At 36.6% G+C, this 18,063-nt stretch overlaps 1 protein-coding gene across 1 annotated transcript in view; it reads left to right on the top strand.

The window, feature by feature from the left end:
- The window catches only part of LOC131064871 (signal recognition particle subunit SRP54, chloroplastic), a 213,632-nt gene that overhangs the window by 43,100 nt on the left and 152,469 nt on the right, over positions 1-18,063 (top strand). The window lies entirely within an intron of this gene.

Below are 18,063 nucleotides of genomic sequence, written 5' to 3' on the forward strand. Positions count from 1 at the left end.
GACCGTGGACTTCATTTTGATCATGAGGCAGTGAGGAGTACATAGGCGGAGTTTGGTAAATGGATTGAAGATGTGGAGAAACAGGTGGATGATTTCCTTAGGTTGTCCATGTATTTGACAGGACAATGGCACTCATATTCAGGATACAGTATTTGGAGGGAGTTTGGGATGAATTCCAACCTATTCAGGAGAAGACCATTCCTCGCCTCAGAGTGTTGAAGAAAATTCCGAGTTGTGCACGCAGGAGATAGATACGATTTCCATGGTTGGTATTGTTCATTGGCCATGCGGAAATCCACTAATGAGCATGCACAAAAGGATTGTGCAGAGATGGGAGGATCAATTCATGAGATACAATCAAAGATCCTTACATCCATTGAAGAATTGTTATGGCGGTCTACACTTAGAAGAATTGAGAGATAAGATGAAGTTCATGTACTTTAGCCAGTTGGATTCTTTGTAGAAGAATCAGATTGATGATTTGGTTTCCTTGCTGATCCATGTCCATTATTCGCAAAAGCTTATGACGGATTGGGAGAATACTTTGGATGCTTGTTCCGATGTGTTGGATGTGATTGATGTGCAATAGGATGCTTTGCCCAACATTACCATGGAGGAGTTAGATTTAGTATTGGTTAGATTGCTGGAATATGCTGTGAGAGAGAGGAATGCAGGCCAAAATCTTCTAGAAGATTCCTTACTTGATGACTAGGCGTCATTCCATTGGGTCACATGTTGGTGGCTCTATTCTTGATGTAAACCCTAATTAGGGCAACTTTAGGGTTGTGTTGGCATGATCTTGGCCCTTTATTCTAAATGAATCTTGGCCATTCATTTCTTTTGAGGCTCTATATAAACCCCATTGCCTCTCATTTGTAAGAGAGATTTTTGAGAATTGTCACTTATATGTTGTATTTGAATATAAGTCATTGTTCGAATTGATGGTGATTTTGTTTAAGTGTTGTATGCATTTGTGGTTCTCATTGCTTCCAAGTTAGATTAGAATTTATTTCAAGTATTTTAGATTGAATGAAGGAATTTGTTGAATGCATTTGTGTGGAATCCATTTAGTCCATACCACTAACCTCTTGCTGATTGTAAGTGTGCCTTGCGTGGTCAACTGGAATTTTATGCAAACTTAACTTCGATTGTTATGTGTCCATTGTTATGCATTGCTTCAAATGGTATCAATGTTTGATGGTAATGATTTGAACATCTATGAAATACAACTTAGATGATTGCACTGAGCTTGTGTCAAATTGTTCATTTTGATGGTGAGACCTTGCCTAGTAGGATTCCATTGAATCATTCACCCCTTTCTTGCATTCTAGGCTTTAGAATAGAATTCCTAAACCCTATTCCTTTTGTCCTTTTTTAGAAATCTTTGTTAGATTAGATCAAGAGCTTAATTGCAAAATCTTAAGTCATTGGCATAACCTATTCCAATTCCAAATCTATGAAAGATTCCCAAATCAAACAATTATGTATATCCCCAAGTGAAAACAACATTATCACATCAAGCCATTGAGTTACCCACATGTCAAGAACTGACCGTAGAAACCTTGGAATTGTCTTAGTTGATAAAATATTTAGCATCTGAGGTGATTTTGTTCAAGAGGGTAAAATACTTTGGTATTTTATTCTGTGTTCATATTTGCATAAAACACACATCAACACACACCCCTGCCCCTGCAACTTTCCTTGACATCAACTAACAACTCCCGTGGGAAAAATGGTAAAGTCACAATATAACAAGTTGATTGGATAGTGAGAGTTAAGACTATAAACGAGGGTTATAGCTCTAGGAAACCAAAGTAAAAGTGGACCTGGGGTTTAAGGTTTAAATTTCAGCAAAACAAAACAATACAATTTTTTTTTGGAAGGCTCCAATGCTTCCAAGAGCCATAAAAGAAATTAAGAGCCAAGAGGCAAAAAAAGTTTTGGAAACCTAAGAAATGTATATTCTGAACAATTTTGAAGCTTTGCAGTCCTTTTTGGAAGATGACAGATTCTAAGGACAACATCGCTTCTTTGGTTAAAGAGACCTTAGAAAAACAATTTTTAATTTATTTAGGGTTAGAGGCCATCTTGGAGGAACCTCATTTTCCATTTGGAGAAAATCAATGTATGGTTCACTTGGACTCTAATGAGAGTGATGAAGATGAAGAATATTTAGATGATGAAATTCAGATGTTAGAGGAAGCTGGGTTTGAAAAGGTTTTTTCATCTCAGCTTAAAAGGGTTCTAGATCACACTGGGATGTCCAAGCTAGAGCTATCTGACCTTGCCTAAAAGGAATTCTAGATAGGGAATAACAAACTAGGTTGATCTTCTCTATCAAACTCAAGAAATTTGGAAGCTCAGATCAACATTGGGAAAGGTAGTCAGAAACAGATTTCTGAAATGCTCTCCAAATCTCATGATCCTCTTAGTAAGAAAGAGAATCAGGATCTAATACAAGAAAAGGCAAAGAGAATCCCCTCAACAAACCGTAAAATCAGGGAAAAAGTAGCCAGTGAATATTGGGGGGATAAACCAATGCCTGCAGTCACAACAGACTTAAATCCTGCTCAAGTTAATTCTCTCTTGAAAGTTGTGATGGCTTAATGCCCTACACAAACATAGGTTGCTAAAACAACTGATTTTGGACAGAAGACTTGATATTCTCCTTCAAGAAACTAAGATGGAAGCTCTCTTATTTGAATCTTGTTTGAAAGCAATTTGGAGTAATAGCAGATGCTTTGCTAGAAGTGCAGCAGGCATGTTGGTTTAGCAATAGATTGAAATCCTCTTTCAGTCTCTAGCTGATTCCTTGATGACTGTCTGAATTGGCAAGCAGAAATATTCAGAGACTTGTTGTGACGTAATCACACATCGCTCCATTGCAAATGGGGACCCCCTCGTGTTTTTTTTTGCTTTTTAGGTTAGTGTTTTGACGTCTTAAGGTTTTGTCTCTGATCTTTAGCCTCTGCAAATGAGTCAAGTTTTTTGAAATTTGGAGGAGTCACCAAAATCAGTGAAGTGAAGGAATGGTTGAAAGAATGTTTTGATACGATGGATGGGCTCAGACAGGTCGAAGGAGTAAAATCGCAATTTCCTGGGATCAATTTTGACAACTTCCTATTTTTAGGAAATTTTGTTTTTTTATTTTTTTTAAAGTTAGAAAGTTTTGTTTTTGGCATTTTGGGACCAATCCAGGAACCCACTTTTTCGGTTTTTTTTTCTAAAAATAGAAAGTTTCTTTTTGCTTTTTCCGTGGTCATAGGTGGTCATTAGGTCAAGAGAAATGTTAAGTTAAGAGAATGCATTCAGAACAAATCAAGTGTGAAATAGCTTTTGAATCTAGGGAATAATTTCTAAAAGGCTAGTTGAAGATCATGAGGAAATGGCCAAGTCTGGAGTCAAGATTGCTCAAAATACCAAGATCGCTCGTCCATGGAAGAAATTTCCAATCTATGCTCAAGTTCGTCCTTCTCCAAGCATGGATTTCTGGCTAGACACCAAGTGTGCCCAAGGCTTGAGGAAAGTTCCTTGTCAACACATGAAGTCTGCCCTAGGATTGGGTGAGAAAAATGGTTAAGTGTTGGTACTTTGAAAGGAGAAAGAGTCAGAATTTTGGCTAAGTATAAAGAGATAAGGAAATTCTAAAGTCAAGATGAATTTCGCCAAAGGAGATTGGAAGAATTCCTAAGTCAAGGCAAAGTCCACCCTAGGGAAGCATAAAATTCCTTGTGCTCACGCAAAGTCCGCCTTGGGACATGAAAAAGGTCCTCAACCACACATCAACTCTACCCAAGGTGTGAGGGAAATATTCCTTAAGTGCTAGCAAAGTCCGCCCCCTTGGTGCGAGAATTCCCTAAGCTAGTATGAAGTCCATCCTAGATGGATAAATGAAATAATGCAAAGGTTGAAATCAAAAAGGAATTCGCCTAAGTGAAGAAAGGAAAGCATAGGTGGATTAAAGAAAAGTCAAAGGGAAGAAGGAAATCGAATAAGTATTGGAGACATAAGGAATTAAAGCAAGTAAAGAAAAGATGGAATTCACTCAAGTTGAGAATGATGATGTGGATTAAAACAAAAAAAAGCTAAACACAAGTAGAATTTGCCTAAGTGAAGAAAGGGAAGTTGAGGTGAATTAAAGCAAAAAGATTGAAACAATGAGCAAGTTCACTCAAGAAAAGGCTTCTAGAATAAAGAAAGAAAAGAAAATATTGCCATTTGATTTAAAACAAAAAAAAACAAAGGTAAAACAAGGAGAAGTTTGACTTAAGGCTCAAAACATGACTTGATTCATTTAAAATAAAACTCAGTAAATCACAAAAACAAGGCAGGGCAAGGATCAAATTCCCTATAAACATAGACATTGGCATTCATTCATTCACAAGTTGCCTCTCATACTTGGAAATTCGAGCTCTTGGGAGGATTCCTTTCGAGTTTCTAGGCAGATTTAATGTGAAATTGCAGGTGCAAAATAATTTCTAACGGAGAAATCAGGCCAAGTTGAAGAATTTCTTGAATATTTTCAAGTCTATAAACATTTTCAAGGCAGATTTTCAGGATTTCAGTCCTTCAAAATTCCTTCATTCGGTCTAAAATTCTGATTCTCAGACTTGCACATAATTTCCCACCTCAAATTCTTCGAATTTCATCAATGAATAATGTTGCTTTTTTGTGCTTTTTACAATTGTGTTATTCTGATTTTAGTTTTCAGAATTTTTCTAAGTCTGATTTTTATTCCGAATTTCATAATCAGACTTGATTTCATAATTTTCAAGGTTTTACTAACTCTGATTTTCGTTTTTCCAGACTTGACTAAGTTTGATTTCGATAATTTAATAAGCAAATCAGAGTTATCCTTCAAAATTCCTTAAGTAAATATCAAACTCCCTTGTTCTAACTTAGGAATTTTCCATATTTTTCAGATAGTAGATGTCAACTTAAGGAGGAATTTCTCGAAAAGTGCAGATGAAGTTCAATAACAAGGGACCAAAGCTGGATTCCAAGATTCAAACAAAGTGGAAGAAAGTTAGTGATACCGACCTCGGCCATGTTGACCTCGAAGATTTCAAGAAAAGGATGTACAGGCTCGATGATTGCCTTCCTTCACCACTTGCTCACAAAATGATGCGAAATAGAATCGTTCAAGCAGCTGGATTTCCTTCTGCTATGCAGTGCAATGAGCTGATGGTAGAGTGTGCAAAGCATTACAACACCCAAGAAAGACAAATTGTGGCACCTGATGGTAGAGTGCTGGCCTACCTTGGAGAGATGGCCATCAAAGAAGTATTTGGCATTCTCGATTAGAATTCTACTATATACAAAACCCAAGAGGAAGCCTTAGCAATTTTTGAAGCAGATCCTATCTCTTGCATTGAAGTAATAAACAAGCAATGGCTGCTTAAATCAATACCTCATTATACCAAAGTGCCTAAAAAGCTTTTTCGGACTGATTTCATTGAAGAGTATGGAAACCTCGTTCTATTGCTCAACAGGATCATGGGAAGTCCTCAAGCTTCCTCGTTCGAACCCTGGATGTACCACTTCATCAATGAAATCACTACTGGTGTCAAGATGATAAACTGGGCAAAAATAACCATTAAACCTTGATAAGCAGCTGAGAAACTTGGAACATACAAAGTCTTTTTACTCGAGTTCCTATGTCATGTACATACTGGCATGGTGTTACAGTTATAAGGGATTGATTTCCAAGGGCATTGTGGGAAACAAGGATGGTCAATTCAAAGCATATGATTGCTATCCACAATTGCATATGCAGGAGAAATCCCATTTCAAAAGAGTCAATGATGCATTCCTTATGTACATCACCAGGGCACTTGAAGGAGGCACCCATCAAAGATTGACACAGGTTGCAAAGGATTTGATAAGCAAATTCGGTTCTTGGTACATTCAATTCCCTAGATTCACATACTTGAGAATCCAAGGATTCACAGGATGCCCATACAAGCTTCCAAAATTTCCAACAAACAAAATGGTACTACTAGAAGTGATCAGGCAGCTGGATACATTTGAGAAAATCCAAAGAGCCAAGAAGAAGATAGGAGTTTCCTTTCCCCTTTTCATTGGAAAGATGTTAGAGTCATGTCCATCAGTACAGGTAGTAGATAAAGCAGATGTGGAGATGCAATGCTATCCTTTCTCCTTCTACCGATCAAGATCCAACTTTGATCCCCATCATCATATTGGGACGGTGAATGGAAGAAAATACAAACACATGGTTGATCTTGTAGATTTTTGGGCCAATGCAGATGATGAATATGAAGTAATAAGGAGAATGTGGTCCAGGATATCAGTTAGCATGATCAAAACACTTGAACTTTTCCCCATACTAGATCAGCTAGAAGACAATAGAAATTTCACCCAGCCACGCTATGAGGAAGAAAATGATAGACCTCTTCTTGCAACAAATTGGTCTGGACTTGAGCTTTCAGATTTGGATACATTAATGGGACCAGTCATGAAATTTTCTAGGTGGTGGGTGGATCGGCAAGTTCACAAGCTAAGGGAGAAGAACATCCCCTTCACCTATGATTTGATGGGAAACTTGAATTCCTATTCTTCCAAAGAGGATGAAGTAACACATGATATTGAGAAGCCAAGAAGTGAAAATTCTAGGAGAAAGAAAGATGCAGCAGAGAGTTCAAGAAGAAAAAAACAGAAAACAAATAAAACATCTTCCTCTACCAACACTTCTTTGGTTGAAGAAGTTGGCTCATCCACAAGCAAGGGCAAAGCTCTAGTTGTGGATAATCAACAAGTTGAGATGGAAATTCCTCCTCCAATTTGTGAAGAGCCAAATGAAGAGTCAGTCTTACAACAAATTGTTCTTGATGACCTTGAGAATCCAATATCAGCAATGGACGTGGAGTTGGAAAATATTGAAGTGGATATTTTGGAAGGAGTTTTTTAAGAAGGAATGATTTCCACACTCAAGGGAATTGAGGAAAGTGAAGGAAATGAAGAAAACAAAGAAGATGATGGCATTGAATAGCCAATGGTACCAGGTTGGTTATTGTAAATAATGAAAAAGAAAGCTATTGTAGAAGTCCAACCAATAGACGACTCAACATAATTCCTAGCCAGACTGAATCGACCTATGGAAAAGAAAGCGAAGACATATTCCTTAATTCATAAGGGTGGCACATGATCCTATTCAGTATAGGTGGCCGTTCCAAAGTTTGACAAATCCAAAGAAGACATTGCTCCTAGAGAGTATTGTTGACGTATCTAACGTCGCGGAATTACGACTCCATTCGGCCAACGCAGAATAGAATGTACTCGTTGAGCATCCTATCCTCTCTTGAGATAAGGAAATCCCTAATGCTATTTTAAATTGATCAATGGGGACGATCTCAAGGTTTCGATTGTCAGGTCTTGACTACAAGATAGCTCAACGGTCGATGTGTTTTGCTGGGAGCACAAGGGGACTTACGTTTTGCAACAAGCTGATCTGCTGCGATTCTTGAATTGGGAAATAAAAGCAAAAGAGAAGGGTTCAGGAAGCCTAAGGACAAGGATGATAACAGTTGATGCAGCGGGTAGACAGATTTCGATAAACCAGTTCTTGTTTTGCTAGAGACACCCTCACAACTAGACAAGAACGGTGCAAGCTCCAAGGGATGAAGGATTTTCAGACCGGAGACACTTGTTTTAGACATCCAATTCTGGCGCAGCTTAAGACGAACACCTGCAGTTGAACTAAGCACAATTTGGGTTCAGACTAACCATGCACGGTGACCTACAATCAGCAGACCCCCAATGGTATGAACTAGAAATGTATCAAATACCCCTCTACACTTCACCATTAAAATTCCTGCACTCTAAAATTAACCAGCTGAAAGAAACCGTGCAAACAGACTTAAACAAAGACAACAAACACCATATTTCAATATTCATATATTTGCTTCAGCTGCCATTACAACAATTTTTGCAACATCTCTATACTATTCCTAAAATCTAACCTATTCTAACTTCTAAAATCTAACTACAAAAATCTCTAACCCCTAACAAACGAAAGGTCTCCTGCCTTTTATAGGTTTTACATGTCGAACCGGTGGCCAGGATTGACTGCATCCAAGGGTTGCAATCTGCCTTCCAGAAGCTAGCAGCTTTAACCAATGCCCACTCAATTCCTAGTTATCTATCCAACCACCTTCTCAACTGCCTACAACTGTTTGGCTTTAAGTTAGGTCTATCTGGTAGTTGAACATAATTGACCTGTGTCCCCTCCGTTTTAAAATATCTTGAGTCGGGCCCACAGGCAGTCTTACATTTAAACAATTTCAGTTTTCCAAACTGAATTTCTGGAATTAAATCCAGTTGTGCATTTCTTGAGAATGCATAATTCGGGTAGCATTTTGAATGCTCTTCGGTCTTTGGTCTCGGTGGTGGACTTCAACCTTGTGATCTGGCGGCACGCTTCCTAATGCTTCATCGCTTTGATCCTACGCTACATCTTTGATTTGTGTTTCAGGCTTTCTCCTGGTTCTTCCCGACGATGCCTTCGACCTACAAACAATCAATTTCACTTTTAATAAATCAATTAAATTAATTTGACAAATATTAAATTTTCTAACGTCCGGCTTGAGAATCTCTTTGTGAGATGTATCTTTTGAATGTTTTCGCCTTCTCACATGAAGTTTGATCTGTCCTCTTGATTCGTTCTCCTATTTAGACAAAATTCGGGCTTGAGAGGTGAAACGAGAGATTAGTTTTCTAAAGTTAAATGTCCCCCTTAACTCTTTCGTGTTTTTGACTTATTTCGCTTCATTTGAAATCCAACGTTAAATTGTTCCTTGCTTCCTTTTTCGGGTGACTTGGGTGACGTGGGAGATTCGTGAGATTTTGTAATTCTCTCTCCCACTCTTTGTATGAATTTTGGGCGACAAGGGAGGATTGGGAAATAAGCATTTGTTATTTAAACTTTAAATTTAATCACCTTCTATCTCCTCTTTTGGGCGATGCTATGACTTTGGAAGAAATTGCATTGCTTTAAGTCATTAGCTTTTTAAATTTCGCCCATTTTACACAATAAGTGCGATTTGTTTTAGCTTCCCATATGTCTCTTACAAACTTCGGCCTTTTAGCCTAAATGTGCGAAGTTTGTTTTGTTGGCTTTTAAAGGCTTTTGGCGAATTTTTCAAATTTCGGCTTGAAAGATCATTTTGTTAAATGATATCTTTTTCGGGGTTTAGGAGCATTTTGAGAGTTTCGGCTTTTACAGTCATTTTGTGCGAATCTAGTGTTTTTCGGCTCCTTGACTCATTTCGTGAGCTTTTGAATGAATTGCGTGTTTGGCATTCTAAAGGCTTTGTTGACAGCTTTAAGTGATTTGCGGCTGATGAAGACTTTGTGTGATTTGATGAGTTTCGGTATATAAGGTTATTTTGAAAGGTTTTAAGTCTTTTCGGCTTTGTGAAGCTTTTCGCAAGATTGGCCATTTTCGGCCAAAAGACCTCTATTGCGCGATTTTCATTTTGCATTAAAATGCCTTTGTTCAGGAATTCGGGGTAACTGAAGGTTTTGCGAGATTCTCTCCTTATATTTCGGTCCTCTTTACCAATTTGTGAACTTTTGGAACATTTTTCAAATTTCAAATTTTGGCCTACTATGCCGATTTTCAAACCTTTGCATCATGAGCTATTGAGCCGATTTTTGAGCTTTCTTCTTCATTTTATGCCAAATGACCATTTGTGCGACTGTGTTTGTTTAGCCAATCTCGGCCTGTAAGGTGATTTTGGAAGCTTAGAGATTTTTTGAATTTGCATTTTGGCCTTAGAGGCCGCATTTCGCTTTTTGCTCACGAAGTCGATTTATTTTGCAAGGCGCTTGGAAAATCCTCATTTCCTACTACACGGGCAAACTTAGACCAACAACGGGGGTCCCTGTCCAGGATGGGGATGAGGTGCAGAATGCACAACAAGTATGAATTAATGACTATGGACATAGGTATTGCTACAAAAGAACAAGATGCCTAGGAGTTAGATGATTCAATCAACGCCATAAAAGAAAGGCTAAGGAAAGAAGTAGAAAAGAAAAATAAACTCAAGGAAGAGAATGCACAACTGAAGGGTTATATCTAGCATTTGGTAAATCCTATTAGAAGAGAAGAGGCAACAGTCGCTCCACCTTTGATTCTTCCACAAGAGTCAATTGAAAATTTTGAAGGAATGAAGATGCCAACCCAATAGGACAAAGAATGGATTGAAGAAGTTGCAAACAAAGCCATCAAATTCGTGGAAGAATTGGCACAAGTCTATGGTCGGGTCTCTTCATTCATGTACAGAATCCAGAGCATAGTTGAGTTGTGGGAAAATTTTCAAATTACCCAAGAAAAGACAATTCCATGTTTGAAGGTGCTGAAAGAAATTCCTGAGCATGATTTGATCAGTGGAAATGTAAATGGTGTCGAAACATCATATGTGACTTCAATACATGGTATCACGTCTTGGTGGCTAGAGGAGAAGTCTTGGAGAGAATGAAGAGTGATGGTGCTAGAATAGAGGAAATGATCAAAGATGTCCAAGACAAGGTCTTCATCATAGTTGCCGATGTGCTTGATTAAGAAACAGTTTGAGATAGGGACTTGGATGTGGAGAACTTGAAGGCCAAAGTTCAAAACAACTTTTTCACTTCCAGAAATTCGATCTAGAGGCAACTTTTCATTAAGGCATCCCCTTTCATGTCCATTAAAGATGGTTTTCGAAAGCTGGAAATTGATTGGATAGCTACTTTTGCCACATGTGAAGATGACACGGACTTGATGGAGTACAAAATTGACATTCTTCCAAGTGTCCCAATGGAAGAGCTGGACCTCATAATGATTAGGTTCATTGAATTTGCTGCCAAGGAAAAGGATAAGGGACATTTGCGTCTAGAAGAAAGTTGGATGTATTAGTTGTTTTTTTCTCATTGGTCCATTTTGGATAACTATGTTAGCTTGCCCTAATTAGGGTTGTTGTTTTAATCTTGGCCATTGATCTTAAATCAATCCAGGCCATTGCTTTGTAATAAGGGTGCCTATATAAACCCTCCTCATTTCATTTGTATCTCATATGAGAGACTTTAGAGAAATTGTTTTAGCGATACTTCTTAAGTGCTAAGATATAATTCATTGTTCAATTGTTGGTGAATCTTGTCTACTTTTGCAAGTTAGCATGGTTTCTTTGCTCTCATTAGAATAGGTTTTATTTTAGAGTTGTTAGATGGAATGAGGGATTTGATGAAATTTCTCAATGTGGAATGATGTGTTCATACTTTTGATAATTGGATGATATTTAGTTATTGTGCAAAGTTAGCTTGAACCAGTAATGAAAACTTAACTTCTATTGCTTTATTCATTGTTCAAAATGTTGGTGAATTTGAGTGATTTGAAAATCTTTTGAATTCCTTAGAAGATAGCACCATTCTTGTGTAGTTGTTGAATTTGGTGAAGTAAGAATTGGTTTTAAATTCCACGTTTGCAATTTCTGTCTCCCGAGTTCATAGGATTAGCTTAGGGTTAATACTATCTTCCTAAACCCTCATGTTGACCAAGTGTTGGTGCTTGGTATGTCATTGAGAATTGTAGTTTTTGGATGTCATAACCCCTCTTTGGGCATAGGATTAAATAAAGATGATAATTAAAACATTTATTAATTAACATTTAATAATATTGGAAAATTGTCTCATTTATGAGACTTCACGATTTTCCTTTAATATACAATTATTAATATTTATTATTTATGATGATTATTATTTATTATTATCGTTTTATTTTAATATAACGTTCATATTTCAATTACTAATATTATATTAACTATTAAAAGGAGTTTTACCATTAAACACATAAAATAGATATATTGAAAATATGATATAATATTACACTTACCATATAAAATAAATATAAAATATAACAAATATTGTCAAAATACATTATATTTATTATTTGGACTAATATCGTATTAATACGATATCATTGATAGAAACCTATCTACAAAATAAACAATTTATGACTACAAACTAAACGCTCTCCTTAACCACACTAAGGAAGAGCGAATGACTTGTTAGACAAAAGCATTAAGTTAAATGCGGGGAAGATAATCAAAGGCACCAAGGGTAATTGCGATTCAAACAGGGAGCGGTGGCTCCAACAATCACCATCGATCAGATTTCATCAGAACTGTTATTAAGTTACAGACAGTAACATTCTTGTTGTGGGTGGCATGTATGGGGATAGAGATCGGCATATCAATCAATCAGCATTCAAGGGGAGAACTATTCAGCATTGAACGAGGATTGAAGGAAAAAAAGGATATGGCATTACGTTTGGAATAATATCAAACAGCAAGAAGAAGAATAATACAACAAGGTTACAACCATTCGCACAACAGTCTGAATTCTATGATAATATTAATTTAATGTGGAATGAGAATGTGCATTAGCAAACCCAAGGGAGCATAAAATAAACATATATAGAGATCGGAATTGCTGTCTAAGACAAACACCCAACCGTAAATAATGTTAAGGATAATTCAAAATTTGTAAGCTAACCGATACCTGGAATGCATGGTTTATTATCATATGACAGCGAATTAATTAAGAGATTAATCGGTAGCTTATAGATGTGAAAGGGTGCAAGGAAAGTGGTGGTTATGAACAGCCAAGAGTCGTGTCCTTTGCAACATGACTTCCATTGCCATTGAATAGTGTATAAGACAATCGTTCCAACTACAAGAAAGGGGGCGATAAGTCTGGCTCTCAAAACATTCAATGAAATTGATTTATACTTGCAAACAACATACGGCCAGGTATGTGGCATTACTTAATAATTTAAGCAATTCATTATTGAAGATTTATAAGCTAATATTCAATGAGAAATAAAGTTAAGCTGTAATGTATTAATAAAGCAGAATTATGTAAGAATTAATCACAATTTATAATTCAGAATAGGAGCAGAATTTTATAAGGATTGATAACAGTTATTATATATATAATAAAAACAGAAGTATGAGAGCATAACAATAACGTTAGTATAGCAAACTACATTAATTAGAGGAATATGCATATATATTTATAAGTTGTTATATTCCATATGAGATGTATGCACTTGAAGAAGTGGTTCAATCTATTTGCTGCATCTTGTGGGAAGAGGTTTGAGGTGCAATCCAGTGGTGACAAGGGGCTCACAAGTGGGCATAAGGACCCTTGGAGTCAAGGAACCAGATTGCACTCTCCATGCCGAACTCACAAGATGTTGCGTATGGGTAATGGGCTTGAAGGACAAGCAACATGTGCCGCCAAATCTAGCAAGGAGGTTAGAAGCAACCATTCCTTGGGATTGGTAGATAACGGACCCACGCAACCCCTCTCATGTCTCATATACCAATGTCTATTTGTTTTTGCATTAGAAAGAATTAGGTCTAATTATAATTGAACATGTATGTAGGTGTTTTCTTTTCTTTTGGGTGCAGGTTGTCCTCACAAGACTACACTCATCTAACATAAGATTAATTATTATTAAATTGGCCTATATCTAATAAGGGGACATTACATTGGACCAATTGTGAAGTGGCCTCTTTGAGTTCAACGTAGTTTGTGAGCCATCTGTCCACGCATCTCCCATAGAATATGTTGACAAAACTTAGTTATTGACTTTGATCCCTCTACTTGGTATTCAAAGCACATAAGCTTGTGTAGTTCATGCTCAAATAGACCCTTGCCATGGGGTTGTCTTGCTTGCAGATTGTGCCAAATGATGCTTACTACGATATAGAGGTACAAAAGAAATAGTATGTGGCTATATCTATACAACAACAAATCCATACTTGGTTGTAACGTCGGAAGAAGGTTGTGGTGGAGTGGAGCAACAAGCGTAGAAGGCACATGGATTGCAAATGTGGGTAGGAGGAAGGTTTGCGTAGCTTGTACAAAGCAATATCATCAGGTCACATTCGCCAACAAAGATAGTGAGTAGATATCGGGCTAAGCATGGGTGGAGGAGGCCGTTTTCTAGTAGATTCATTGCCAAATGTGGGTGAAGGTAAAACATGTTTTCTCTCCAACCACAAATGCAAGCTCATTTCACTGTCGCCTTCATTGTATGTCCTTTTCTCTTGGGAAAATAGGGCCACATTCACAAAAGCCATTGCCTTCATAAGCACCTCTGCTTGATTCTTTACAAAACTCTCTCTTTCATCCCAAGGATGGCTGGTGTAGAGAACAACAAAGTAGATAGTGCAGAGTATTATTAACAAGCTTGTTGCCTATGAGAGATATAGAAGCCGAGCCCACATGCAGAGATGGAGTAGGTTTTCCCGTGTAGGGGAAAGGTCAATAGCAACTTGAGGAAACTTAATAGCTTTTTACATTCTCTTGAAAACCTAGGTTTCATGAAGCAAGCTGAAAATTGCCCAAAGCAAGAATGAAACCTTCAAATTGATGAAAACGCTCAAACATGAACTAGACCTACAAGGATTGATGTTGACTTGCAAAAAAGCTTCAACCCCAAAAAATTCTCATTGAACTTGCAAACTTTAATTTTGCAAATATTTTTTTGCCTCAAAAACAAAAAATCCATACAATATAGGAGTTTGGGGATAAAAAATTGCAAAAAATTGTCTGTGTTGATTTTGACGAAATGATACACTTTTTTGACCATCTTAGGCCTTTTGGACTCAATGACAAGGTCTACTTAGCTCTCTGAGAAAATCTTGACTAGGCTAGATGAGGGATTTTGGGAAGAGTTTTGCTAACCTAGCTTTGATGCCATGCTGGGATTATCCAGGATTAGAAAGAAAGAACTAGATTAAACTTCCACAAGCTATGAGCACACAAATAAGCCTAATTGATCATAATGTACATAGAAGCCTTGTATATATAGGCAAGGTAGTGGAGGTGGGATGGAAGAACACAATGATTAACTACTCCAAAAGTAAGCACTTGTTAGCTCACTTGACAAGTCTGTGAGCAACTGGCAAGTATGCATGCAATTAGTGTCTCAAATGATGAGGACACATGTCTCAACCACATCAGGTGAGACAAAATTCTAAAATAGCCTAAGTATTCTTAAGCAAATGTGAATAGGTCAACCTAGAAAGTGAAGTTAACTAACTAGTTTTATAATGACCTTATTTCAACTAACATAAGGAAGGGGATAGAATAACAACATTTTTGCACAAAACAACAATAATGAAAATAAATTATAACAAGTTGTTTGAAATCACTACTCCAATAGCGGGTAACTTTGACAAGCAAAGAAGAAACTGGCAGGGAATCTAAATCATTCTACAAAGATTTGCTCACTGAAACTGATCATGATAGAACAACTTCAAGAAAGAAAATTCAACAGCGCATTCCTAGGCTGATATCAGATTCAGACAATCTATATTTAACTACTCCAATATCTGAGGAGGTGAGAAAGACAATTTTCTCTTTAAAATTGGATAGAGCACCGGGGCCAGAGATTTCTTGCAGGTTTTTATCAACTCTATTGGAATTTTTTTGGTAAAGAAGTTGTTGAAGCAATTCATGAATCAGGAAAAGAAAGAAAGTTTTAAAAGAATTGAATTCCACTTTTATTGCTCTTATTCCCAAAAAAGAAGATACCACTTATTTCGATGCATACATGCCACTCAATGTGCCATATGGTCCACAAATTCATCACAAAAGTTATGGTGAATCATCTCAAGAAGTTTCTGCCCAAAACCATTTCTCTTGAAAAAGGTAGATTTGTTGAAGGCTGACAAATCTGTGATGGTATAGTGATAGCTCCTGAGCTGGTCTACTTGATCTCTACCAAAATAAAAGCAATTTGCTAATCAAAGTTGACATGTAAGGCCTTTGATAGGGTCAATTGGGACTTCTTGCTTTGTATCCTAGAAAAAATTGGCTTCCACAAAGATGGGAGAGATTGGATCTATAGCTGCATTAGCTTTCCTCGATATTTTGTTCTTATAAATAGTGAACTTGTAGGATTTTTTGTGGGTTCAAGGGGATTCAGACAAGGTGATTCATTGCTCCCTACTTTTCATTATTGTTGCTGAAGCCTTAGGTAGAAGCTTCTTTCACCTCAAGGATATAGGATCCTTAAATGGAGTACAAGTAGTTGATAGTGCTCCCAGAATTACTCACCTACAATTTGTAGATAATGCTAGTTTGGCAGGAATAGCCTTGACCACAAAAGCCCTGAATTTGAAAGACTTCCAATTTGTATGAGGAAGCTTGGGGCCAACACAAAAATATCAGAGTTTTCTTTTTTAAAAGCAATAGGAATGCTCAAACTGCTATTTGTTAGATTATGTGTAATGTCCCCTTTTTTGAACTAAATCGAATTAGAGGACCTGAAGTTTCCTTTTATTTCCCATAAGTTGAAGGGAGAATTTGCAGGGGAATTATATCATAATAATTTATTAAGTTCTTCAAAGGGTACAGTAAGTCATAACTTTGGAAAATGATGATTTATTATTATTAAATGGAGCCAAAAACTCAAAATAAAATTATAAAGTGAAAAAATGGTGAATATTCAATTAAAAAAATGTAATTAATAATTAAAAAGATAAAAATGATGATTATTCAAAAATAAAATAAAAAGTAAATTTTAATTACTTTTAGGGTTGGATGGAAAAACCATTAAAAAAACAAATATTGGAAAAAACAAATCATTCTATCATTATCAATTTCTAGAAAACCTTGTTGTAGAGCTTTGTTTCAGCATCTCTCCTTGAGGACAAAAACCTCTTGGAATATCAAGAATTGGAGGGCAGATATCTTCTAATTTATTTGGGGTGCTTCACTCATAGGTCAAATTATAGGAATTCCATGTTTTCTGTAAGCAGATCAGAAAACAAAAAAAAAAAATTCTGTATATTTTTGTAGGAATCAGTTTAATTGGAATAAACAATAATTTTATTCTATTTTGAAAATCCAAAAAAAAAATCTATAGACTTTATTAGTAGGCCATATATTGCAGCCATTTAGTTTGGAGGCGGTTTTCCAGTGTAGTCTTTCAAAGGGATGTCGCAAAATAATTTAGAAGTGGCATTTGTTCAATTGCGGTACCTTTGCCTGCGACGTGGACGCATAAGAAAGTAGGTGGTTCCAAAAAAAGTGAATTGCAAATTTCCGGAGGCTTTAAAATTTCTGTTTGTGTTAATTGGTGTAGCCGCACTACCCAGACCCAGTCACAGCCAATTTAAAAGGAAAATTTGCCTATATATAAGGGCACCAACATAGGTCAAGCCAATAACATTGTTCTTTTGACAAACGTTTCTTAACCTTCATATGTAGAAAATAATGTTTAATATTATTACCATTAAAGTAATGTAAAATAACTAGCAATTCTTTTAAGCTTGCTCACCTTAGGGTAATCCCTAGAGACTTTTAATATCCTAAGATGATTTAACACCACTATTCCCAACATTAACTCTTTTTTACTGAATTCCTACTATTTCATATCTACTGAAATATTTGCAAGGATCATGTAGCAGCCATGCTTGACACTTATTTCCACTACATGTTCTGATTAAAGTTTTTGTAAATTTTTCATAGCTATCTCTGTTCTTTATAAACATCTGATTTGATCTGGATTCTCCCTAGATAGTTTGTGTATATCATAGCTGCATTTATTGAAAGCTTCTCACATATAGGAAAATAAGCTCAGATTGGAGTCCGGTTATATTAAAATTTGAATGAACAACTGGTGTTATTGGTGTGGTCAGTTTGAAGACTTGTCATCTGGCATACCTAATTCAAATTTAGAGCAGAAAATAAAATTAAGAAACCTAAGGAGCAACCACAGGAAGCACTTAGATCAGTTATCTTAACTACCTACCAATCCCGGACAGCAGGCTAAGCTTTGCAAACCTGGAAGTTGGCAGACATTAAGAGAAATGTTAAAGAAAGTACAAGTCAGAGGTGTCTGGGCCCTCACAAAGAAGCACTTATAGAAAAGACCAGGTTGAGTGAGGAAAGTGTGAGCTGGGATAATGTAATAGTAATGTCTAACATGTTACAAATGCATCATAGAGATGAATGGATACAGAAGCATCTCTATTTATTTGAGATATT

Source organism: Cryptomeria japonica, chromosome 5, assembly GCF_030272615.1.
Source record: "Cryptomeria japonica chromosome 5, Sugi_1.0, whole genome shotgun sequence".
Lineage (NCBI taxonomy): Eukaryota > Viridiplantae > Streptophyta > Pinopsida > Cupressales > Cupressaceae > Cryptomeria > Cryptomeria japonica.